This window comes from Camelus dromedarius, chromosome 21, assembly GCF_036321535.1.
Source record: "Camelus dromedarius isolate mCamDro1 chromosome 21, mCamDro1.pat, whole genome shotgun sequence".
NCBI lineage: Eukaryota > Metazoa > Chordata > Mammalia > Artiodactyla > Camelidae > Camelus > Camelus dromedarius.
This window is the reverse complement of record NC_087456.1, coordinates 8,806,986-8,819,902: the sequence shown is the minus strand read 5'-3', so window position 1 is coordinate 8,819,902 and position 12,917 is coordinate 8,806,986. Positions and strand designations below refer to the sequence as shown.

The 12,917-nt window shown below is 34.1% G+C and overlaps 1 pseudogene; it reads right to left on the bottom strand.

The window, feature by feature from the left end:
- Nucleotides 1-5,644: 5,644 nt before the first annotated feature.
- The window catches only part of LOC135318817 (membrane cofactor protein-like), an 83,775-nt pseudogene continuing 76,502 nt past the window's right edge, over nt 5,645-12,917 (bottom strand).

Here is a 12,917-nt window from a genome sequence, read left to right as displayed (position 1 = left end):
ACTGGAAGACTTAATATTGTTAAGTTGTTAATATAACACAAAGTAATTTACAGATTGGAGGGAGGTGCCAAGATGGCAGAATCGAGAGACTCACAGCTCTCCTTCTCCCACATATGCACCAAGAATTACATCTACAAACCCTCTGTATAGCACAGAACACCTCCTGAAATCTGGCAGAGTGTCTCTTACTTTGAAATACAGGATGATTTAGGCAAAACCCAATAAGAGAAAAAAAAAATTGGTGTGGGACCAGTCCTGTGCGGAGGGAGTGGCAAAAGAAGAAAGGCACCCTCACACTGGGATTCCCTCAATTTAAATAAAAACAAACAAACAAATAAAAAACAGCTCTTCAAGAGCAGAGTAGATAACTGATACTGCTAAATCAATAAATCCAGAGAAACATAAGTAAAAGGAAGAAGCAGAAGAATTACTCCCAATTAAAAAAAAAAAAAAAAAAGGAAAGTCCCCTGAAAGAACAATGAGATAGATCTCAACAATATGCTTGATCATGGGGTGATAAAAGCACTTAAGGAAACTAGAGAAACTACAGATAGAGACAGAGAATACTGTAACAGGAAGTAGAAATTATAAAGAGGAGTCAATTAAAAGCAGAAAACTCAATGGCTGAGATAAGATCCAAGCTAAAGGCAGTCAAAAGCAGATCAGGTAACACAGAGGAATGAATAAGTGACTTAGAAAACAGGATAACAGAAGTCACTCAAACAGAACAACAGACATAAAAGCAAGTAAAAACCAATGAAAGCAATATAACGGACTTATAGGATAATATACAGCATTCCAACCTGCACATAATAGGGATCCCAGAAGAAGAAGAAAGAGAAAGGGGATTTGAAAATGTATTTAAAGAAATCATGACTGAAAACTTTCCAAGCCTAAAGAAGGAAACAGATGGGTATGAGATATGGGCAGCATATCTCAACATAATGAAAGCTATTTATGACACTCCTACAGCCAGCATAATACTCAATTGTGAAAAGCTGAAAGCTTTCCTGCTAAAATCTGGAGTAAGACAAGGATGCCCAATATTCAGTACAGTACTGGAAGTCCTAACCTTTGCAATTGGGCATAAAAAAAGAAATAAAAGGGACCCAAATTGGAAGAGACAAGGTAAAATTGTCACTATATGAGGATGACATGATACTTTATATAGAAAACCCTAAAGGCTCCACACAAAAACTACTAGAGCTGATAAAAGAATTTGGCAAGGTAGCAGGAAACAAGATTAACATACAGAAATAAGTTGCAATTCTTTACACTAATAAGTAGATATCAGAAAAGGAAAGTAAAGAAACAATTGCTTTTAAAATTGCATCCAAAAAATAAAATACTTAGGAATAAATCTGACCAGGGCTGTTAAATACTTATATGTGGAGAATTACAAAACATTGACTAAGGAAATTAAAGATGACTTAAAGAAATGGAAAGATATCCCATGTTCTTGGATTGGAAGAATTAATATTGCTAAAATGGCTATACTACCATAGCAATCTACAGATTTAAGGTGATCCCTATCAAACTACCCAGGACATTTTTCACAGAACTAGAACAAACAATCCTAAAATATATATGGAATAACAAAAGACCCAGAATTGCCAAAGCAATATTGAGGAAAAAGAACGAAGTGGAGGAATAACCCTCTCGGCCTTCAGACAATACTACAGAGCTACAGTAATCAAAACAGTGTGGTATTGGTACAAAAACAGATAGATGGATCAATGGAATAGAATAGAGAACCCAGAAATAAATCCACAAACTTTTGGTCAATTCATCTTTGACAAAGGAGGCAAGAACATACAATGGAGTAAAGAGAGTCTCTTCAGCAAATGGTGTTGTGTAACTGGACAGCTGCATGTAAATCCATGAATTTAGACTATTCCCTCACACCATACACAAAAATAAACTCAAAATTACTTAAAGAATTAAACATAAGACAAGACAGTATAAATCTTCTGGAAGAAAACATATGCAAAACATTATCTGACATAAGTTGTAGCAATGTTCTCATAGGGAAGTCTACCCAAACAATAGAAATAAAAGCATAAATAAACAAATGGGACCTAATTCAACTTATAAGCTTTTACATAGCAAAATAAATCATAAGCAAAACAAAAAGACAACTTATGGAATTGGAGAAAATATTTGCAAAAGATGAGACTGACAAGGGCTTAATCTCCAGAATATATAAACAGCTCATACAACTTAATGAGAAAAAACAAACAGCCCAATCCAAAAGTGGGCAGAAGACCTAAACAAGCAATTCTCCAGTGAAGATATACAAATGGCCAATAGGCACATGAAAAAATGCTCTATATTGCTAATTATCAGAGAAATGCAAATCAAGACTACAAGGAGGTATCACCTCACACCAGTCAGAATGGCCATCATTCAAAAGCCCACAAATGATAAATACCAAAGAGGGTATGGAGAAAATGGAGCACTCCTACACTGTTGGTGGGAATGTAGTTTGGTGCAGCTGTTATGGAAGACAGTATGGGGAGTCCTCAAAAGACTAAAAATAGACTTACCATATGATCCTGCAATACCACTCCTGGGATACATGCACCCCAATGTTCACAGCAGCACTATTTACAATAGTTAAGACATGGAAACAACCTAAATGTCCATTGAGAGATGACTGGATAAAGAAGCATATTTATACAATGAAATACTACTCAGCCCTAAAAAATAGTAAAATACTGCTATTTGTAGCAACATAGATGGACCTAGAGATTATCATTCTAAATGAAGTAAGCCAGAGAGAGAAAGAGAAATACTATATGATATCACTTACATGTGGAGTCTTAAAATAAATGAAAAAGGACAAATGAACTTATTTTCAAAACAGGAACAGTCTCACAGACATAGAAAACAAACTTATGGTTACCAGGGAGACAATGGGTGGGAAAGGATAATTTGGGAGTTTGAGATTTGCAGATACTAATATGCATAAAATAGATAAACAACAAGTTCATACTGTATAGCACAGGGAACTATATTCAATATCTTATAGTAATTTATGGTGAAAAAGAATATGAAAATGAATACATGTATGTTCATGTATGAGTGAAGCATTATGCTGTACATCAGAAATGACACAACATTTGAAACTGACTATACTTCAATCAAATACATATATATACAATTTAAAAAGTTATTTACAGATTAATTACACTCCCCATCACCATCTTGAAAATGCATTTTGCAGACACAGAAACATGTAATCTATAATTCACGTGGAATCTTAAGGGACTAACAGTCAAGACAATCTTGAAAAAGAAAAGTTGAGAGAACTCACACTTTCTGATTTTAAAATTTACCAAAAAGCTACAATAATTAAACAAAATGTTACTGGCATAAAGACAGACATATAGAGCAATGGTATAGAATATAGAGCCCATATATAAACCCTCACTTATATGGACAAAACAATTGCTTACAAGGATGCAAAGAACATTCCTTGGGTAAATGGTGGTCTTTTCAACCAACAATTTCGGAAAACTGGATATTCACATCAAAAAGAGTGAAGTTTTACACTTATAAGGTATTAATATCCAAAATATGCAATAAACTCCTAAAACTCAATAACAATGACAAAAAATATTTTACAAATAGTCAAGGGGCTTGAATAAACATTTCTCCAAAGAAGATATGAAAATAGTCAAGAAGCACTTGAAAGCTGTTCAACATCACTAATTATTAGGGAAATGTAAATAAAAGCCACAATGATATACTATTTCACATTTATTAACTAACAGATTATAATAACTATTATCAAAACTCAGAAATTAACACGTATTGGCAAAGAGGTCAAGAAATTGGAAACTTTGTGCATCACTGTTGGGAATGAAAATGATGGCACTTAAAAACATTTTTTTAAAATGGAAGACAGTATGGCTGTTCCTTCCCCAAATTGGACAAGTACTAATCTATAACTCAACAATTCCATTCCTAGGTATATACCCCCAAAAGTTGAAAATAAAGATTCAAACAGATACTTAGATGCCAATATTCTGAGAAGCAGAAATTAGAATATTAGCCAAAAGGTAAAAGCAACAGAGTATCTATCAACAGATGAATGAATAAACAAAATGTTGCATATACAAACACCGGAATATTTTTAGCCATAAAAAGAAATAAAGTTCTGATACATGATACCTTGTGGATGAACTTTGCAGACATTATGCTAAGTGAAATAAGCTAGACACAAAAGACACATATAAAAGTCCACTTATACACAGTACCTAGGTAAGTCAAATTCATAGAGACAGAAAGGAGAACAGAGGTTACTGAAGCTGGGAAGCGGTTTGGGAATGGAGAATTACTGCTTAATGAGTATAAAGTTTTAGTTTGAGATAATGAACAAGTTTTAAAGATAAATAGTAATGATGGTTGTACAACAATGTGAATGTACTTAATGCTACTGAGTTGGCTGAAATGATAAGAAAAATTAAATAAAAGTTGATCTAGAAAAATTATCATGAGCATAGCCTGTACACTTCTGAACAGGAAGTGTTCTGCCAGACATTAAAACATATTATGTTACTAGAACAAAAAAAAAAAAAAGGATTTGGTTTTGACACAGACAGGCACAGAATTCAAGAGAGCCTATAGAAGGCTAGAATGCCTATGGATTTAACATGTGATAAAAGCTAGCCTTTCAAAACAGTTTGGAGGGAAGACAACTTATTCAACAAATGATACTACTTTTCCATTGGATGGGGGTAGGTGGAGTGAAGAGGGACACAAGCTTATTCCACATACCTTAATGATTTCAAATGTACCAAAGATTTAAATGCAAACAATGTAATTAGGATGCATGGTTGAAATGTTTATATGATTTCAGCATGGGGAAGTCCTAAAGCTTTTATAAGAAAGACACAACATTCACAGCCATTAGGGAAAAGATTGATACAACCAACTACCTATGAATGTAAAACTTTAGCACATATAAATGACCAGATTGAAGGATAGTTAGATAAAATGTGATGATATATATTAAAGTCATCACGAATAAGGATAAGAATAAATCAAAATACAATTCCAAACCAGACGTTAAATATAAAAAGTGTAAGTTTCAGAAAAATATGAAGAGAGTGATACCATTTCTGTATAAGAAAAAAAGAGGAAAAAACCCCACCAAACTAAATGTATAACTACACATAAAAGGATTTTGATCTACAGAAATATATAGAGACACTCTAAACTATAAACAGTGATTAACTCAGGTAATAGGCTAGAGAGAGATCAGGGGATCTAATTTCACTCTGTGTACTTTTGCAATGTTTGAAAATTTACAAAAATATATTTGTGTACCACTCATATAACAAAAATTTATAAAAAGCAACCTACATCTAATAGTATAGTATAAAAATCTTAAAAGAAAACTGATAGTGAAAATAAGGCAAAAAAAAAAAAACTTAGGAAAATAGATCACTTCACATGAAAAAGGTTTAATTTATAATAAATTCAAATCAACAAGAAAAATATTTTGGAAACCTACTAGAAAAAGGAACAAAGAATATGAATAAATAAATGTAGACAAGAAAAAGTTCAACCTCATTGATAATTAAAGAAATGCAAATTAAATAAGACATGATTTTGTACCCATCACCTGATAAAGTTCTTAACAATATAAGTACAGAGTTACTGAACCTGGATAGTTTGAAACTGGCTCCTTGGTTGTATCAGCAGAATCATAACCTGAAAAAATAAATTTGACTCAATGCACCAGCCTTATCAATATAAAATTATGCATTTAATTTTTATATTTTAGAGAAAGATTAATTATTTCTCAAAATAAGTAATACAGATACACTCAGAAATTTGCAATTCTGCTCCTGGGAATTTAGTCTAAACATATATTTGCATGAGTAGGCAAGGAAGTATGCATAAAATGGTCAATACAACTTTTTACTTTATAATGGAAATCCTAGTAGTTAAGTAGCTATAAATCATAAAACTTAGTATTCTTTTAAAAAAGACCTTCCTCAAAGAAAGGAAGGTGGGTTAGATTGTCAAATAAACAATCTAATCTACCAGCTAAAAGAATTAGAAAAAGAAGAGCAAAAAACCCAAAAGTGAGCAGAAGGAAGGAAATAATGAAGATCAGGGAGGAAATAAATAAAATAGAGATTAAAAAAAAACAACAGAAAAAAATCAATCAAACCAAAAGCTGTTTTTTGGAAAGAGTAAAAGATGCAAGCACTATTTTATTCCACAATTTGTATCTTTTTTTTTTCACTTAGTATTTTGGACATTTTTTCTTAGCAGTTTTAAAACTGACTTAACACCATTTTATGTTTCTACTGATGCTTTTAGTAGCCTTTCTCTAACTGATGATAAAAGCTGATTAACAATCCAATAGGAGAACTGATATTCATTTTTTTAAAAAAAGATCCCTACAGTTTCTTCTCTCCATGAGCTTTTTCTCACAAACAATTCCCCTCTTCTTCAAACGCTCAACTGTATCATTATTTTATAAGTCTTTAAAAAATGCTTATGGTCAAACCTTTAAAAACAGCATATCAACAAACATAGTCTGCCACAGTGCATATTCTTACTAGGACCATGTGACTAAACAGGGATGGGCCAATAAGTACAAATTTATATGCGGTCTTGACATATCATCGAACAAAAATCACCTCTTTCCCCCTAAAATTCCCAGCATTCACCAAGCTACTCTAGGAGGCTAGAGGCTACCAGCTTTACAGAAATTATAAAAAGGTGTTCTAATTATCATGCTAACATAATTGTAAGTGTGTTCTTCCTCTTTTTGTTACTAAAAATGGTGACTGTGAATCCCAGGAACTTAAAGGATGCTTTTGTAAATTATCAGCAAGACATTACTAAATGTGAATGGCTTAATATTGGAAGTCTATAGAGAGGAAACAGCACTGAAAAACAAAATAACATAGGATCGACCACTTGGGAGTACTGCTTTCCCCTCATTTAAGTGATATGAATTGTGCCTCTCATTCTTGACTTATTTCAAGGTAAAATTTCCATGTTTCAATTTACTCTGATAAATGATTCTTATCTCTTTTCAGACGTAAAAATACCGAAGGAGAGAAATTAGTATACCTGTGTAATGTGCTAGCACATAATGTGCTGACTCTCTAAAAACATGCAAAACCACAACAGCAGAATTTTATGTAAATTTTGTCAAATATCTGTCATGGAAATGAATATAAGTCCGAATTAAATACTCAGAGTGCTTCTTTTCACTTATTCTTTTCACTGAGAAAAAAAATAAAAACTAAAAGGGAAAGTTAAAAGACAGAAGGAAAAGACATTTGTACCTTTAATGCACTTTGGCATCTCAGGCTCCCAAGTACTGTTGCCACCACAGAAGACTGCATGGCTGCCATTAAGGGAAAAGCCCTGGAGGCATTCAAGTATCACCACGTCTCTGTAGGAAAATAATTCTCTACTTTCTGATATCACTTTTCCATGCTCGAGCACTGGAGGTTTACATGTGGCTTCTGAAAAGTGAAGAAATTCCAGAATTAATAGAAAGCTACATTCACACAGAAAAACTAGCGCAAGGTAGTAATTTCAAGTGGAGGGAAAGAAGCAAGAGATGAAAGGCAAGATGTTAAGTGAAGAAACAAAAAGACTTTATTTGTGCATTTGAATTCTAGGCAAAAAGATTTAGAGAAATCTAAGAACGTTTTTCCACCTAGAACAGAATGTATTATAGTTCATTGGCTTTCTTCATTTTTTTTTTCCATTAGTGACAAGTTTTGAGGAAGATCTCACTACCAGATACAAATTCAAGGTAAGTTCAAAAGCAACTTTTGATACTCTAGCTCTAGGACTGTTTTTTTTTTTTTTTTTTTTTTTTTTTTAAGATCATGGTGACACTAGTTAGAGTTCCCTGCTCTTTTAGAAAGGTAGCAAAGACTTTTTGGAGAAGGTGATACTTTAAATACTCAAACTTAAAAGTTGAAAAGTCCAGCCATGCAAAATGCTTAGGCCTCACGCTGGTGTACTGTGGCATTCCCCACTCTACTCTACTTGTTCAGAAGTAAAATACAGGTCATGCCCTCTAGACTGATTTCAAGATTACTTTTGCAGAATTGGGAAAAAAAGAACCAAAACTAAAAAACACTGGGCTGGGCAGTGAGTTCCAGAGAACATCTTATGAGGTGACATCTGAGCAGTGGATGATGGCCAGATAACATAAAGCTTTTTAAACCTGAAGAGTATTCTTCCTCCTTTTCCTTGGATCAAAATTTCAATCAGATATCATTTCTCTTCAACTATGTGAACTTCGTTTATCAATTCTCGTGTTCAAGTCGCTAATAACAAATTCCCTTAGATTTTGTATATCTAAAACAAGTTTTGTTTATTTCACTTTCAGCTTTGAAAGATGTCTCCCTGAAAAGAATTCTAGTTTAAGTGCTTAATTTTTCTTATAACACATTAGCAGCAATTATTTTTTTACAGTTCCTTAAGAGAAGTGAAGTTGAGTAAGGTGGTGGTTAGGTGGGTATGACTTTAATATATCTTTTACCACTCTCACTGGCTCCCTTTTATTTCTTTCTCTCTTCCTTCCTTCGTTCTTTTTCTTCCTTCTTTCATCCCTCCTTCCTTCCTTCCATTCTTCATTTCTTTCTCTCTTTTGCTTTGTTTTCAGTAGTTTTATAATAACGTGTTTAGTTAGCTGGGAGTTTCTTGGTAAATTTAAAGTTTTTATTTAACCCACTAGTGTCACTGCATTTCTTAGGTAGCAACATAGGACCCTGAGTGCCCTCTGCCCAGGCTAAGGCTCTACCAATTCTTCCTTTTCTCTCTTGCTTCTGCTGCTCGAAAGAGAACCAAGAGGTGGAAGCCCTGAAATCAGTAAGATAATTCCTTCTACCATGTCAAAATAGTTTCCAAAGACTTAAGCAGAGGAGATGATCAGTAGTCCTAGCCAGAAAGGACCTACATCATTTCGATAAATAAAGACTTTTCCTGCCTTTCAGTGGCTATGAGATTTCCTTTCTGTTGCCAAATAAGAATGCCCAGGAGGGAGAAAAATAATAACTCTATGAGGTGGGGAACAGTGCAGATAGGGGAAATATTGGCCTTATTTGGAAGATGACAGAAATGTCACAGTATGAAAGATGAAGCAAACTGGTTATAGTCTGGGAAATCAAGCACAGTTTTGGACCTGAAAGTGAATTTATTAAAGCTGCTTAATTAGCTGAAATGGTAAGAAAAAGAAAATAAAAGTTGACCTGGAAACATTAACATGAGCGTAGCCTGTACACTTAAGGACAGGAAGCATTCTGCCTGACATTAAAACACATTCTAGAAGTAGAGTGAAAAGAATGATTTACTGTTGGCACAGACTGGGACAGAGTTCAAGGGAGCCTACAGAAGACTAGAACACCTATGGATTTAATGGGTGACAAAAATTGGCCCCTCAAAACAGTTGGAGAGAAGACAATTTACTCAACAAATGGTACTACTTTGCCATTGGCTGGGGGTGGGTGGAGTGAAGAGGAACACAAGGTCATTCCACGTACCTGAACGATTTCAAATGTACCAAAGATTTAAATGCAAACAATGCAATCAGGATGCATGGTTGCAATGTTTCTATGATTTCAGCATGGGGAAGTCCTGAAGCTTTTATAAGAAAGACACAACACTCATAGCCATTAAGGAAAAGATTGATTCATCCAACTCCCTATGAATGTAAAACTTTAGCACATATAATGACCACTGATTGGAGAACAGTTATATAAAATATGGTGACATATAGTAAGGTCATCATGATAAGGGTAAGAAGAAATCAAAATATAATTCCAAACAAGACGTTAATTAGAAAAAGTGTAAGCTTCAGAAACATATGAACAGAATGATACAATTTCTGTGTAAGAAAAAAGGAGGAAAAATCCATAAAACTAAATGTATAACTATACCATAAGGATTTTGATCTACAAAAATATATATAGACACTCTAAACAATTAACAGTGATTAACTCAGATAATAGGCTAGAGAAAGATCAGGGGATCTAATTTGACCCTGAATATTTTAAAATGTTTGAAAACTTACAAAATTATATTTGTGTACCCGTCATGTAGCTAAATTTTATACAAAGCAAACTACATCTAATAGCATAGTATAAAAAACTTAAAGAAAATAACTGACTAGTGAAAATAAGGCAAAAATACAAACGACAGAAAAAAGTTCACTTCATGGTAATTGGGGCTTCATTTTATAGTGTCAAATAACTGAAAAACTAATTTAGAAAGCCAATAGAAAAAGGAAGAAAAAATACAATACAGAAACATAGAGAAGAAAAAGTTGAATCTCACTGATAATTAAAGGAATGTAAAATAAAATAAAACATGATTTGGAACATCACCTATAAAGTTCTTAATAATATAAGAAGGATAAAGAGTTACTGAACCTGGATAGTTAGGACCTGCAGGATTGGCTGAAGAGGCAGTCTTGCTACCTGTAATAAAATTTGAGTCAATGCACCAGCATAATCAAAACAAAATTACGTATTTCATCTTTTTGTTTAAGAAAGAAAAGATTATTACTCAAGTGAAAAACACAATTACATTCAGATCTTTGCAAGACTACTACAAAGAATTCAGTCTAAATATCTATTTGCACATAGGTAAGGATGTAGGCATAAAATGAACAACACAACTCTGTAGTTTATAATGGAAATCCTAGTAGTCAAGTATAAATCATAAAACTTAGCAGGCTTTAAAAGCTTCAAGTAGTATTATATTCCATAGTTTGTATATTTTTCTGGTTGGCATAGTATGTCTTGGACATTCGTTCATATTAGCACATTTAAACCTGACTTAACAATATTCATGTTAGTACTGGAGTTTTGGTATGCTCTTACTAAAACTGATGATTAAAAAATGATTAACAATCCCATAAAGAGAGTTGATACTGATTTTTCTTTTAATCCCAGTAGATTCTTCTCCACATAAGCTTTGTCTCGCAAAAAATTAATTCAACTCGTCTTCAAAGACGAAAGAGTATCAATGTTTTCTCAGTCCTTAAGAAGTGTTTACAGTCCACTGTTCCAAACAAGCATATCAACAAACATAGTCACAGTGCATATTTTCATTAGGACCTTGGAACTAAACACGGATGGGTCAATGAGTATACTTCTTTATATATCGTCCAACAAAATCATCTCTTTCCCCCTGAATCTTCAGAGCCCTCACCTCACCACGGTACTCTAGAGAGATACAGGGAAACAGCTTTACAGCATTTCTAAACAGGAGATCTAATTACCATGTTAACATGAATAATACCACTCGATCTTTGAAAATAGTAGGACAACATGAAAAAGACAAACACAATAAAAGGCAGTAATCGAGCTGTGAGTTCCACACCATCATTAAACAGGAAAGTAAACTCACAGCAGTGATGTTACTTGAGTGAGCACAGCCTCCCTAGCAAACCTGAGTACCCTATGCCAGGTTCGTGCTCTATCCATTCTTGCTCCTGTTTTATGCTTCTACTGCTGAAAAGAGAAGCCAGAGGTGCAATCCCTAAAATCAGGAAGATAATTCCTTTCATCACATTCAAATAGCCTCACAGGATTTAAACAGAGCAGCTGAACAGTAGCCGAGCCAACAATCACCCAGTTCATTTCAATCGATAAAAACTTTTCCTGCCTTTCAGTGGCTATGAGATTTCCTTTGTGTTGCCAAATAAGAATGCCCAGGAGAGAGAAAAATTATAACACTATGCGGTGGAGAATGGTGTGGGTGGTAGGAATACTGGTCTTAATGGGGGGACAACAGAAATGTTCCAATTTGTAAAATGAAGCCAACTGGTTGCAGTCCGGGAAAAGGAGCACAGTCTTGGACGTGAATGTGCATGGACCCAATGCTACTAAATTAGCTGAAATGGTCCGAAAAAGAAAATAAAAGTTGACCTGGAAACATTAACATGAGCGTAGCCTGTACATTTCAAGACAAAAGCGTTCTGCCAGACATTACGACCTATTCTAGAAGAAGAGTGAAAAGAATGATTTCCTGTTGGCACAACCTGGGACACAGTTCAAGGGAGCTTACAGAAGACTAGATCACCGGTAGATTTAACGGGTGACAACAACTGACCACTCAAAACTGTTGGAGAGAGGACAATTTGCTCAACAAATGATACTACTTTGCCATTGGCTGGGGGTGGGTGGAGTGAAGAGGAACACAAGGTCGTTCCACATACCTGAACGATTTCAAATGTACCAAAGATTTAAATGCAAACAATGCAATCAGGATGCATGCTTGTAATGTTTCTATGATTTCAGCGTGGGGTATTCTTGAGGATTTTAGAAGAGAGACACAACACTCATAGCCAGGAGGGAAAAGACTGATACATGCAACTATCTGTTAATGTGAAACCTTAGCACATAGAAGGACCACTGGTTGGAGAACAGTTCGAATATGAGGATGTATATTGAAGTGATCATGAGTAAGTATAAAAATAAATCAAATCATATTCCAAACAAGACACTAAATTCAAAAAGAGTAAGTTTTTAGAAACATATGAACACAATGATAACATTTCTCTGTAAGAAAAACAGAGGAAAAATCACCCAAAATAAATGTGAAATTACACATTTAAGAATTTTGATCTACAAAAACATATAGAGACACTCTAAACTATTAACCGTGATTAACTCAGGTAATAGGCTAGAGAAAGATCAGGCGATCAAATCGGGCTCTGCGTAATTTTGCAATGATCGAACACTTACAAAATTCTATTAGTGTACCCCTGATATAACTAAATATTATGCAAAGCAACCTACAACTTATAGCACAGTATAAAAATATAAAAGATAAAACTGACTAGTGAACATAAGGCAAAAATAGAAACGTCGGAGAAAAGTTCACTTCATGGTACTAGGGCTTCATTTTATACTGTC